This window comes from Carcharodon carcharias, chromosome 36 (genome assembly GCF_017639515.1).
Source record: "Carcharodon carcharias isolate sCarCar2 chromosome 36, sCarCar2.pri, whole genome shotgun sequence".
Lineage (NCBI taxonomy): Eukaryota > Metazoa > Chordata > Chondrichthyes > Lamniformes > Lamnidae > Carcharodon > Carcharodon carcharias.
In genome coordinates, this window is record NC_054502.1 from 10,165,064 (window position 1) to 10,181,499 (window position 16,436).

The window sequence follows — 16,436 nt, forward strand, 5'->3', positions numbered from 1 at the left end:
AATCTCACACACACCCTCATCTACACATACACTCACACACACCCTCATCTACACACAGCCTGAAATACACACACTCTCACACAGACCCTCATCTACACACACTCTGACACACACTCTCACACACACCCTCATCAACACACACTCTCACACACACTCTCACACACACCCTCAAACACAGCCTCATCTACACACACTCTCACACACACTCCCTCATCTACATACAATTTCACACACACACCCTCATCTACATACACTCTCACACAGACCCATGTCTTCACACACACTCACACACACCCTCATCTGCACACACTCTCGCACACACCCTCACACACACCCACATCTACACACACTCTCACACACACCCTCATACGCACAGACTCTCACACACACCCTCAAACACAACCTCATCTACACACACTCTCACACAAACCCTCATCTACACACACCCTCATCTACACACACTCTCTCACACACTCCCTCATCTACATACACTCACACACACACACCCTCATCTACATACACTCTCACACAGACCCAGGTCTTCACACACTCTCACACACACCCTCATCTACACACACTCTCACACACACCCTCACACACACCCTCATCTACACACTCTCACACACACTCTGACCTACACACACTCTTCTACACACACTCTCACACACACTCTCACATACACTCTCACACACACACTCATCTACACACACTCTCACACACAGTCTCACACACACCCTCATCTACACATACACTCACACACACCCTCATCTACACACAGCCTGAAATACACACACTCTCACACAGACCCTCATCTACACTCACTCTCACACACACTCTCACACACACCCTCATCCACACACACTCTCACACACACTCTCACCCACACTCTCACACACACCCTCATCTACACATACACACACACACCCTCATCTACACACACTCTCACACACACGCATCTACCCACACTCATCTACACACACTCTCACACACACACTCATCTGCACACACTCTCACACACACCCTCATCTACACACACGCTTATACACACCCTCATCTACACACACTCTTATACACACCCTCATCTACACACACTCTCACACAAACTCTGATCCAGACACACTCTCTTCCACACACACTCTCACACACACCCTCATCCACACACACCCTCATCTACACACACCCTCACACACATACTCATCTACACAATCTCATCTACACACACTCTCACACACACCCTCATCTACACATACTCTGACACACGCCCTCATCTACACACACTCTGACACACACTCTCAACTACACACACTCTCACACACGCCCTCATCTACACACACTCTCACACACACCCTCATCTACACACACTCTCACACACACACTCATCTACACACACACTCTCACACACACCCTCATCTACAGACACTCTCACACAAAATCTCACACACAACCTCATCTGTACACACTCTCACACACACCCTTATCTACACACACACAGACACACTCACACACACACCCTCATCTACACACAAACCCACATTCTAACACACACCCTCATCTACACACACTCTCAAACACACCCTCATCTATACAAAACCACACACACACCCTCATCTAAACACATTCTCACACACACCCTCATCTACACACAATCTCACACACACCCTCATCTATACAAACACACACACACACCCTCATCTAAACACATTCTCACACACACCCACATCTAAACACCCAGACACACACTCTCACACACACCCTCATCTACACACTATCACACACACTCTCATCTACACACACACACACCCTCATCTACACACACTCTCACACATGCTCTCACACACACCCTCATCTACACACACTCTCACAAACACCATCCTCTACCCACACTCTCACACACACCCTCATCTACACACACTCTCACACACACATCCTCATCAACACACACTCCCACACACACCCTCATCAACATACACTCTCACACACACCCTCATCTACACACACACTCACACACACCCTAACATACACCCTCACACATATCCTCACACACACCCTCATCTACAAACACTCTCACACACACAATTATCTTCACACACTATCACACACTCTCTCACACACACCCTCATCTACACACACACTCACACACACCCTCACCAACACACACCCTCCTCTACACAGACTCTCTCACACACACACCCTCATCTACAAACACTCTCACACACACTCTCACACACACCCTCATCTACACACACTCTCACACACACCATCATCTACACACACTCTCACACACCCTCATCTACACACACTCTCACATACGCAACTACACACACTCATCTACACACACTCTCACACAAACCCTCATCTGCATACAATCTCACAGACACGCTCATCTACACACACTCTCACACAAACCCTCATCTACACACACTCTTAAACACACCATCATCCTCACACACTCTCACACAAACCCTCATCTACACACACTCTTAAACACACCATCATCCTCACACACTCTCACACACACTCTCATCATCACACACTCTCACACACACCCTCATCTACACAAACTCTCACACACACTGTCATCTACACACACTCTCACACACACCCTCATCTACACACACTCTCACACACACCCTCATCTCCACACACTCTCACACACACCCTCATCTACACACACTCTCACACACACCCTCATCCACACACGCCCTCATCTACACACACTCTCACACACACCCTCATCTACACACACACTCTCACACACACCCTCATCTACACACACTCTCACACACAGCCTCATCTACACACACCCTCACACACTCCCTCATCTACACGCAGCCTCATCTACACACACCCTCATCTGCACACACACTCACAAACACCCTCATCCACACACACCCTCATCTACACACACACTCTCACACACACCCTCATCTACACGCACTCTCTCACACACCCTCATCTACAAACACTCTCACACACACCCTCGCATACACACACTCTCACACACACCGTCATCTACACACTCTCACACACAGCCTCATCTACACACACTCTCACACACACCCTCATCTACACACACCCTCATCTGCACACACACTCACAAACACCCTCATCTGCACACACTCTCACACACACCCTCATCTGCACACACTCTCACACCCCCTCATCTATACACTCTCTCAAACACACCCTCATCTGCACACACTCTCACACACAACCTCATCTGCATCCACCCTCATCTGCACACACTCTCACAGACACTCTCACACACAAACTCATCTACACACACATTCACACAAACACTCATCTACACACACTCTTATACACACCATCATCTACACACACTCTCACACACACCCTCATCTACACACACTCTCACACACACTCTCACACACACTCTCATTAACACACATTCTCACACCCTCTCTCACACATGCCCACTTTCAGACACTCACACACACCCTCTGATCGAGACACACCGTCTACCACACACACTCTCACACAAACCCTCATCCACACACAGCCTCATCTACACACCCTCATCTACACACACACTCACACGCACCCTCATCGACACACAATCTCACACACCCCCTCATCTACACACACTCTCACGCACACCCTCATCTACACACACTCTCACATACACTCTCACAAATACCCTCATCTACACACACTCTCACACACACCCTCATCTACACACACTCTCACACACAACCTCATCTACACACACTCTCACACACACTCTGATCCACACACAGTGTCTTCCACAAACACTCAAACAAACCCTCATCTACACACACTCTCACACACTCCCTCATCTAAACACACCCTCACATACACCCTCATCGACAAACACTCTCACACACACACTCAGACACAGTCTCACACGCAACCTCATCTACACAGACTCTCACACACACCCTCACGCACACTCTCACATGCAACCTCATCTGCACACACTCTCACACACACCCTCATCTACACACACTCTCACACACACCCTCATCTACACACATTCTCACACACACCCTCATCGACACACACTCTCACACACACCCTCATCTACAAACACTCTCACACACAGCCTCATCTACACACACTCCCTAACACAAAATCTCACATGCAGCATCATCTACACACACTCTCACACACACCCTCATCTACACACACTCTCACACACACCCTCATCTACACACACTCTCACACACACCCTCATCGACACACACCCTCATGTACACACACCCTCATCTACACACACCCTCATCTACACACGGTCTCACACACACACTCATCTACACATTCCCTCACCTACACACACCCCTATCTACACACACTCTCACACACACACACACTCATCTACACACACTCTCACACACACCCTCATCTGCACACACTCTCACACACATCCTCATCTACACACACCATCATATACACAAACCCTCATCTGCACACACTCTCACACACACACCCTCATCTACACACACGATCATCTATACACACGCTCATCTGCACACACTCTCATACACACTCATCTACAAACACTCTCACACACACTCATCTGCAAACACTCTCACACACACCCTCATCTACACACACTCTCACACACACCATCATCTACACACAATCTCACACACCCTCATCTACACACACTCTCACATACGCAACTACACACACTCATCTACACACACTCTCACACAAACCCTCATCTGCATACAATCTCACAGACACGCTCATCTACACACACTCTCACACAAACCCTCATCTACACACACTCTTAAACACACCATCATCCTCACACACTCTCACACAAACCCTCATCTACACACACTCTTAAACACACCATCATCCTCACACACTCTCACACACACTCTCATCATCACACACTCTCACACACACCCTCATCTACACAAACTCTCACACACACTGTCATCTACACACACTCTCACACACACCCTCATCTACACACACTCTCACACACACCCTCATCTCCACACACTCTCACACACACCCTCATCTACACACACTCTCACACACACCCTCATCCACACACGCCCTCATCTACACACACTCTCACACACACCCTCATCTACACACACACTCTCACACACACCCTCATCTACACACACTCTCACACACAGCCTCATCTACACACACCCTCACACACTCCTTCATCTACACGCAGCCTCATCTACACACACCCTCATCTGCACACACACTCACAAACACCCTCATCCACACACACCCTCATCTACACACACACTCTCACACACACCCTCATCTACACGCACTCTCTCACACACCCTCATCTACAAACACTCTCACACACACCCTCGCATACACACACTCTCACACACACCGTCATCTACACACTCTCACACACAGCCTCATCTACACACACTCTCACACACACCCTCATCTACACACACCCTCATCTGCACACACACTCACAAACACCCTCATCTGCACACACTCTCACACACACCCTCATCTGCACACACTCTCACACCCCCTCATCTATACACTCTCTCAAACACACCCTCATCTGCACACACTCTCACACACAACCTCATCTGCATCCACCCTCATCTGCACACACTCTCACAGACACTCTCACACACAAACTCATCTACACACACATTCACACAAACACTCATCTACACACACTCTTATACACACCATCATCCACACACACACTCACACACACCCTCATCTACACACACTCTCACACACACTCTCACACACACTCTCATTAACACACATTCTCACACCCTCTCTCACACATGCCCACTTTCAGACACTCACACACACCCTCTGATCGAGACACACCGTCTACCACACACACTCTCACACAAACCCTCATCCACACACAGCCTCATCTAGACACCCTCATCTACACACACACTCACACGCACCCTCATCGACACACAATCTCACACACCCCCTCATCTACACACACTCTCACACACACCCTCATCGACACACACCCTCATGTACACACACCCTCATCTACACACACCCTCATCTACACACGGTCTCACACACACACTCATCTACACATTCCCTCACCTACACACACCCCTATCTACACACACTCTCACACACACACACACTCATCTACACACACCCTCATCTGCACACACTCTCACACACATCCTCATCTACACACACCATCATATACACAAACCCTCATCTGCACACACTCTCACACACACACCCTCATCTACACACACGATCATCTATACACACGCTCATCTGCACACACTCTCATACACACTCATCTACAAACACTCTCACACACACTCATCTGCAAACACTCTCACACACACCCTCATCTGCACACACTCTCACACACACCATCATCTGCACACACTCTCATACACACCCTCATCTACACAAACTCACACACACACCTTCATCTACACACACTCTTCTACACACCCTCATCCACACACACTCTCACACACACCCTCAACTACACACACTCTCACACAAACTCTCACAAACACCCTCAACTACACACACTCTCACACACACCCTCATCTACACACAATCTCACACAAACTCTCAAAAACACCCTCAACTACACACACTCTCACACACACCATCATCAACACACACCCTCTTCTGCAGACACTCTCATACACAACCTTATCTTCACACACTCTCACACAATCTCTCACACACAACCTCATCTACACACAAACTCACACACAACCTCATCTACAAACACTCTCACACACTCTCTCACACAGACCCTCATCTATACACACACTCACACACACCCTCATCTATAATCACTGTAACACACACCCTCACCTACACACACTCTCACACACACCCTCATCTAAACACACACTCACACACACCCTCATCTACAAACACACTCACACACACCCTCATCTACACACACACTCACACACACCCTCATCTACACACACACTCACACACACCCTCATCTACACACAGCCTCATCTACACAAACTCTCACACGCACCCTTATCTACACACACTCTCACACATACGCATCTACACTCTCACACACACTCATCTACAAACACTCTCACACACACCCTTATCTGCACACACTCTCACACACACCCTCATCAGCACACACTCTCACACACACCCTCATCTGCACACACTCTTATACACAACCTCATCCGCACACACTCTCACAGACACCCTTATCTACACACACTCTCACACACACCCTCATCTACACACACTCTTATACACACCCTCATCCACACACACTCTCACACACACCCTTATCTACACACACTCTCACACAAACTCTCACAAACACCCTCAACTACACACAATCTCACACACACCCTCATCTACACACACTCTCACACAAACTCTGATCCAGACAAACTGTCTTCCACACACACTCTCACACACACCCTCATCCACACACACCCTCATCTACACACACCCTCACACACATACTCATCTACACAATCTCATCTACACGCACTCTCACACACACCCTCATCTACACACACTCTGACACACGCCCTCATCTGCACACACTCTCACACACGCCCTCATCTACACACACTCTCACACACACCCTCATCTACACACACTCTCACACACACCCTCATCTACACACACTCTCACACACACCCTCATCTACACACACTCTCACACACACACTCATCTACACACACTCTCACACACACACTCATCTACACACACACTCTCACACACACCCTCATCTACACACACGCTCACACACACCCTCATCTACACACTCGCTCTCACACACACCCTCATCTACAGACACTCTCACACAAAATCTCACACACAACCTCATCTGTACACACTCTCACACACACCCTTATCTACACACACACAGACACACTCACACACACACCCTCATCTACACACACACCCACATTCTAACACACAGCCTCATCTACACACACTCTCAAACACACCCTCATCTATACAAAAACACACACACACCCTCATCTAAACACATTCTCACACACACCCTCATCTACACACAATCTCACACACACCCTCATCTATACAAACACACACACACACCCTCATCTGCACACACTCTCGCACACACCCTCACACACACCCACATCTACACACACTCTCACACACACCCTCATACGCACAGACTCTCACACACACCCTCAAACACAACCTCATCTACACACACTCTCACACAAACCCTCATCTACACACACCCTCATCTACACACACTCTCTCACACACTCCCTCATCTACATACACTCACACACACACACCCTCATCTACATACACTCTCACACAGACCCAGGTCTTCACACACTCTCACACACACCCTCATCTACACACACTCTCACACACACCCTCACACACACCCTCATCTACACACTCTCACACACACTCTGACCTACACACACTCTTCTACACACACTCTCACACACACTCTCACATACACTCTCACACACACACTCATCTACACACACTCTCACACACAGTCTCACACACACCCTCATCTACACATACACTCACACACACCCTCATCTACACACAGCCTGAAATACACACACTCTCACACAGACCCTCATCTACACTCACTCTCACACACACTCTCACACACACCCTCATCCACACACACTCTCACACACACTCTCACCCACACTCTCACACACACCCTCATCTACACATACACACACACACCCTCATCTACACACACTCTCACACACACGCATCTACCCACACTCATCTACACACACTCTCACACACACACTCATCTGCACACACTCTCACACACACCCTCATCTACACACACGCTTATACACACCCTCATCTACACACACTCTTATACACACCCTCATCTACACACACTCTCACACAAACTCTGATCCAGACACACTCTCTTCCACACACACTCTCACACACACCCTCATCCACACACACCCTCATCTACACACACCCTCACACACATACTCATCTACACAATCTCATCTACACACACTCTCACACACACCCTCATCTACACATACTCTGACACACGCCCTCATCTACACACACTCTGACACACACTCTCAACTACACACACTCTCACACACGCCCTCATCTACACACACTCTCACACACACCCTCATCTACACACACTCTCACACACACACTCATCTACACACACACTCTCACACACACCCTCATCTACAGACACTCTCACACAAAATCTCACACACAACCTCATCTGTACACACTCTCACACACACCCTTATCTACACACACACAGACACACTCACACACACACCCTCATCTACACACAAACCCACATTCTAACACACACCCTCATCTACACACACTCTCAAACACACCCTCATCTATACAAAACCACACACACACCCTCATCTAAACACATTCTCACACACACCCTCATCTACACACAATCTCACACACACCCTCATCTATACAAACACACACACACACCCTCATCTAAACACATTCTCACACACACCCACATCTAAACACCCAGACACACACTCTCACACACACCCTCATCTACACACTATCACACACACTCTCATCTACACACACACACACCCTCATCTACACACACTCTCACACATGCTCTCACACACACCCTCATCTACACACACTCTCACAAACACCATCCTCTACCCACACTCTCACACACACCCTCATCTACACACACTCTCACACACACATCCTCATCAACACACACTCCCACACACACCCTCATCAACATACACTCTCACACACACCCTCATCTACACACACACTCACACACACCCTAACATACACCCTCACACATATCCTCACACACACCCTCATCTACAAACACTCTCACACACACAATTATCTTCACACACTATCACACACTCTCTCACACACACCCTCATCTACACACACACTCACACACACCCTCACCAACACACACCCTCCTCTACACAGACTCTCTCACACACACACCCTCATCTACAAACACTCTCACACACACTCTCACACACACCCTCATCTACACACACTCTCACACACACCATCATCTACACACACTCTCACACACCCTCATCTACACACACTCTCACATACGCAACTACACACACTCATCTACACACACTCTCACACAAACCCTCATCTGCATACAATCTCACAGACACGCTCATCTACACACACTCTCACACAAACCCTCATCTACACACACTCTTAAACACACCATCATCCTCACACACTCTCACACAAACCCTCATCTACACACACTCTTAAACACACCATCATCCTCACACACTCTCACACACACTCTCATCATCACACACTCTCACACACACCCTCATCTACACAAACTCTCACACACACTGTCATCTACACACACTCTCACACACACCCTCATCTACACACACTCTCACACACACCCTCATCTCCACACACTCTCACACACACCCTCATCTACACACACTCTCACACACACCCTCATCCACACACGCCCTCATCTACACACACTCTCACACACACCCTCATCTACACACACACTCTCACACACACCCTCATCTACACACACTCTCACACACAGCCTCATCTACACACACCCTCACACACTCCCTCATCTACACGCAGCCTCATCTACACACACCCTCATCTGCACACACACTCACAAACACCCTCATCCACACACACCCTCATCTACACACACACTCTCACACACACCCTCATCTACACGCACTCTCTCACACACCCTCATCTACAAACACTCTCACACACACCCTCGCATACACACACTCTCACACACACCGTCATCTACACACTCTCACACACAGCCTCATCTACACACACTCTCACACACACCCTCATCTACACACACCCTCATCTGCACACACACTCACAAACACCCTCATCTGCACACACTCTCACACACACCCTCATCTGCACACACTCTCACACCCCCTCATCTATACACTCTCTCAAACACACCCTCATCTGCACACACTCTCACACACAACCTCATCTGCATCCACCCTCATCTGCACACACTCTCACAGACACTCTCACACACAAACTCATCTACACACACATTCACACAAACACTCATCTACACACACTCTTATACACACCATCATCTACACACACTCTCACACACACCCTCATCTACACACACTCTCACACACACTCTCACACACACTCTCATTAACACACATTCTCACACCCTCTCTCACACATGCCCACTTTCAGACACTCACACACACCCTCTGATCGAGACACACCGTCTACCACACACACTCTCACACAAACCCTCATCCACACACAGCCTCATCTACACACCCTCATCTACACACACACTCACACGCACCCTCATCGACACACAATCTCACACACCCCCTCATCTACACACACTCTCACGCACACCCTCATCTACACACACTCTCACATACACTCTCACAAATACCCTCATCTACACACACTCTCACACACACCCTCATCTACACACACTCTCACACACAACCTCATCTACACACACTCTCACACACACTCTGATCCACACACAGTGTCTTCCACAAACACTCAAACAAACCCTCATCTACACACACTCTCACACACTCCCTCATCTAAACACACCCTCACATACACCCTCATCGACAAACACTCTCACACACACACTCAGACACAGTCTCACACGCAACCTCATCTACACAGACTCTCACACACACCCTCACGCACACTCTCACATGCAACCTCATCTGCACACACTCTCACACACACCCTCATCTACACACACTCTCACACACACCCTCATCTACACACATTCTCACACACACCCTCATCGACACACACTCTCACACACACCCTCATCTACAAACACTCTCACACACAGCCTCATCTACACACACTCCCTAACACAAAATCTCACATGCAGCATCATCTACACACACTCTCACACACACCCTCATCTACACACACTCTCACACACACCCTCATCTACACACACTCTCACACACACCCTCATCGACACACACCCTCATGTACACACACCCTCATCTACACACACCCTCATCTACACACGGTCTCACACACACACTCATCTACACATTCCCTCACCTACACACACCCCTATCTACACACACTCTCACACACACACACACTCATCTACACACACTCTCACACACACCCTCATCTGCACACACTCTCACACACATCCTCATCTACACACACCATCATATACACAAACCCTCATCTGCACACACTCTCACACACACACCCTCATCTACACACACGATCATCTATACACACGCTCATCTGCACACACTCTCATACACACTCATCTACAAACACTCTCACACACACTCATCTGCAAACACTCTCACACACACCCTCATCTACACACACTCTCACACACACCATCATCTACACACAATCTCACACACCCTCATCTACACACACTCTCACATACGCAACTACACACACTCATCTACACACACTCTCACACAAACCCTCATCTGCATACAATCTCACAGACACGCTCATCTACACACACTCTCACACAAACCCTCATCTACACACACTCTTAAACACACCATCATCCTCACACACTCTCACACAAACCCTCATCTACACACACTCTTAAACACACCATCATCCTCACACACTCTCACACACACTCTCATCATCACACACTCTCACACACACCCTCATCTACACAAACTCTCACACACACTGTCATCTACACACACTCTCACACACACCCTCATCTACACACACTCTCACACACACCCTCATCTCCACACACTCTCACACACACCCTCATCTACACACACTCTCACACACACCCTCATCCACACACGCCCTCATCTACACACACTCTCACACACACCCTCATCTACACACACACTCTCACACACACCCTCATCTACACACACTCTCACACACAGCCTCATCTACACACACCCTCACACACTCCTTCATCTACACGCAGCCTCATCTACACACACCCTCATCTGCACACACACTCACAAACACCCTCATCCACACACACCCTCATCTACACACACACTCTCACACACACCCTCATCTACACGCACTCTCTCACACACCCTCATCTACAAACACTCTCACACACACCCTCGCATACACACACTCTCACACACACCGTCATCTACACACTCTCACACACAGCCTCATCTACACACACTCTCACACACACCCTCATCTACACACACCCTCATCTGCACACACACTCACAAACACCCTCATCTGCACACACTCTCACACACACCCTCATCTGCACACACTCTCACACCCCCTCATCTATACACTCTCTCAAACACACCCTCATCTGCACACACTCTCACACACAACCTCATCTGCATCCACCCTCATCTGCACACACTCTCACAGACACTCTCACACACAAACTCATCTACACACACATTCACACAAACACTCATCTACACACACTCTTATACACACCATCATCCACACACACACTCACACACACCCTCATCTACACACACTCTCACACACACTCTCACACACACTCTCATTAACACACATTCTCACACCCTCTCTCACACATGCCCACTTTCAGACACTCACACACACCCTCTGATCGAGACACACCGTCTACCACACACACTCTCACACAAACCCTCATCCACACACAGCCTCATCTAGACACCCTCATCTACACACACACTCACACGCACCCTCATCGACACACAATCTCACACACCCCCTCATCTACACACACTCTCACACACACCCTCATCGACACACACCCTCATGTACACACACCCTCATCTACACACACCCTCATCTACACACGGTCTCACACACACACTCATCTACACATTCCCTCACCTACACACACCCCTATCTACACACACTCTCACACACACACACACTCATCTACACACACCCTCATCTGCACACACTCTCACACACATCCTCATCTACACACACCATCATATACACAAACCCTCATCTGCACACACTCTCACACACACACCCTCATCTACACACACGATCATCTATACACACGCTCATCTGCACACACTCTCATACACACTCATCTACAAACACTCTCACACACACTCATCTGCAAACACTCTCACACACACCCTCATCTGCACACACTCTCACACACACCATCATCTGCACACACTCTCATACACACCCTCATCTACACAAACTCACACACACACCTTCATCTACACACACTCTTCTACACACCCTCATCCACACACACTCTCACACACACCCTCAACTACACACACTCTCACACAAACTCTCACAAACACCCTCAACTACACACACTCTCACACACACCCTCATCTACACACAATCTCACACAAACTCTCAAAAACACCCTCAACTACACACACTCTCACACACACCATCATCAACACACACCCTCTTCTGCAGACACTCTCATACACAACCTTATCTTCACACACTCTCACACAATCTCTCACACACAACCTCATCTACACACAAACTCACACACAACCTCATCTACAAACACTCTCACACACTCTCTCACACAGACCCTCATCTATACACACACTCACACACACCCTCATCTATAATCACTGTAACACACACCCTCACCTACACACACTCTCACACACACCCTCATCTAAACACACACTCACACACACCCTCATCTACAAACACACTCACACACACCCTCATCTACACACACACTCACACACACCCTCATCTACACACACACTCACACACACCCTCATCTACACACAGCCTCATCTACACAAACTCTCACACGCACCCTTATCTACACACACTCTCACACATACGCATCTACACTCTCACACACACTCATCTACAAACACTCTCACACACACCCTTATCTGCACACACTCTCACACACACCCTCATCAGCACACACTCTCACACACACCCTCATCTGCACACACTCTTATACACAACCTCATCCGCACACACTCTCACAGACACCCTTATCTACACACACTCTCACACACACCCTCATCTACACACACTCTTATACACACCCTCATCCACACACACTCTCACACACACCCTTATCTACACACACTCTCACACAAACTCTCACAAACACCCTCAACTACACACAATCTCACACACACCCTCATCTACACACACTCTCACACAAACTCTGATCCAGACAAACTGTCTTCCACACACACTCTCACACACACCCTCATCCACACACACCCTCATCTACACACACCCTCACACACATACTCATCTACACAATCTCATCTACACGCACTCTCACACACACCCTCATCTACACACACTCTGACACACGCCCTCATCTGCACACACTCTCACACACGCCCTCATCTAAACACACACTCACACACACCCTCATCTACACACACTCTCACACACACCCTCATCTACACACACTCTCACACACACCCTCATCTACACACACTCTCACACACACACTCATCTACACACACTCTCACACACACACTCATCTACACACACACTCTCACACACACCCTCATCTACACACACGCTCACACACACCCTCATCTACACACTCGCTCTCACACACACCCTCATCTACAGACACTCTCACACAAAATCTCACACACAACCTCATCTGTACACACTCTCACACACACCCTTATCTACACACACACAGACACACTCACACACACACCCTCATCTACACACACACCCACATTCTAACACACAGCCTCATCTACACACACTCTCAAACACACCCTCATCTATACAAAAACACACACACACCCTCATCTAAACACATTCTCACACACACCCTCATCTACACACAATCTCACACACACCCTCATCTATACAAACACACACACACACCCTCATCTAAACACATTCTCACACACACCCACATCTAAACACCCAGACACACACTCTCACACACACCCTCATCTACACAATATCACACACACTCTCATCTACACACACACACCCTCATCTACACACACTCTCACACATGCTCTCACACACACCCTCATCTACACACACTCTCACGCACACCATCCTCTACACACACTCTCACACACACCCACAACTTCACACAATCTCACACACCCTCTCACACACACCCTCATCTACACACCCTCTCACACACACCCTCATCTACACACACTCTCACACACACATCCTCATCAATACACACTCCCACACACACCCTCATCAACATACACTCTCACACACACCCTCATCTACACACACACTCACACACACCCTAACATACACCCTCACACATATCCTCACACACACCCTCATCTACAAACACTCTCACACACACAATTATCTTCACACACTATCACACACTCTCTCACACATACCCTCATCTACACACACACTCACACACACCCTCACCAACACACACCCTCCTCTACACAGACTCTCTCACACACACACCCTCATCTACAAACACTCTCACACACACTCTCACACACACCCTC

The 16,436-nt window shown here is 48.4% G+C and overlaps 1 protein-coding gene across 1 annotated transcript in view; it reads right to left on the reverse strand.

The window, feature by feature from the left end:
- The window catches only part of LOC121272881 (high affinity nerve growth factor receptor-like), a gene marked incomplete at its 5' end in the record, with an annotated part of 283,337 nt that overhangs the window by 170,437 nt on the left and 96,464 nt on the right, over positions 1 to 16,436 (reverse strand). The gene's annotated exons all lie outside the window — the stretch shown is intronic.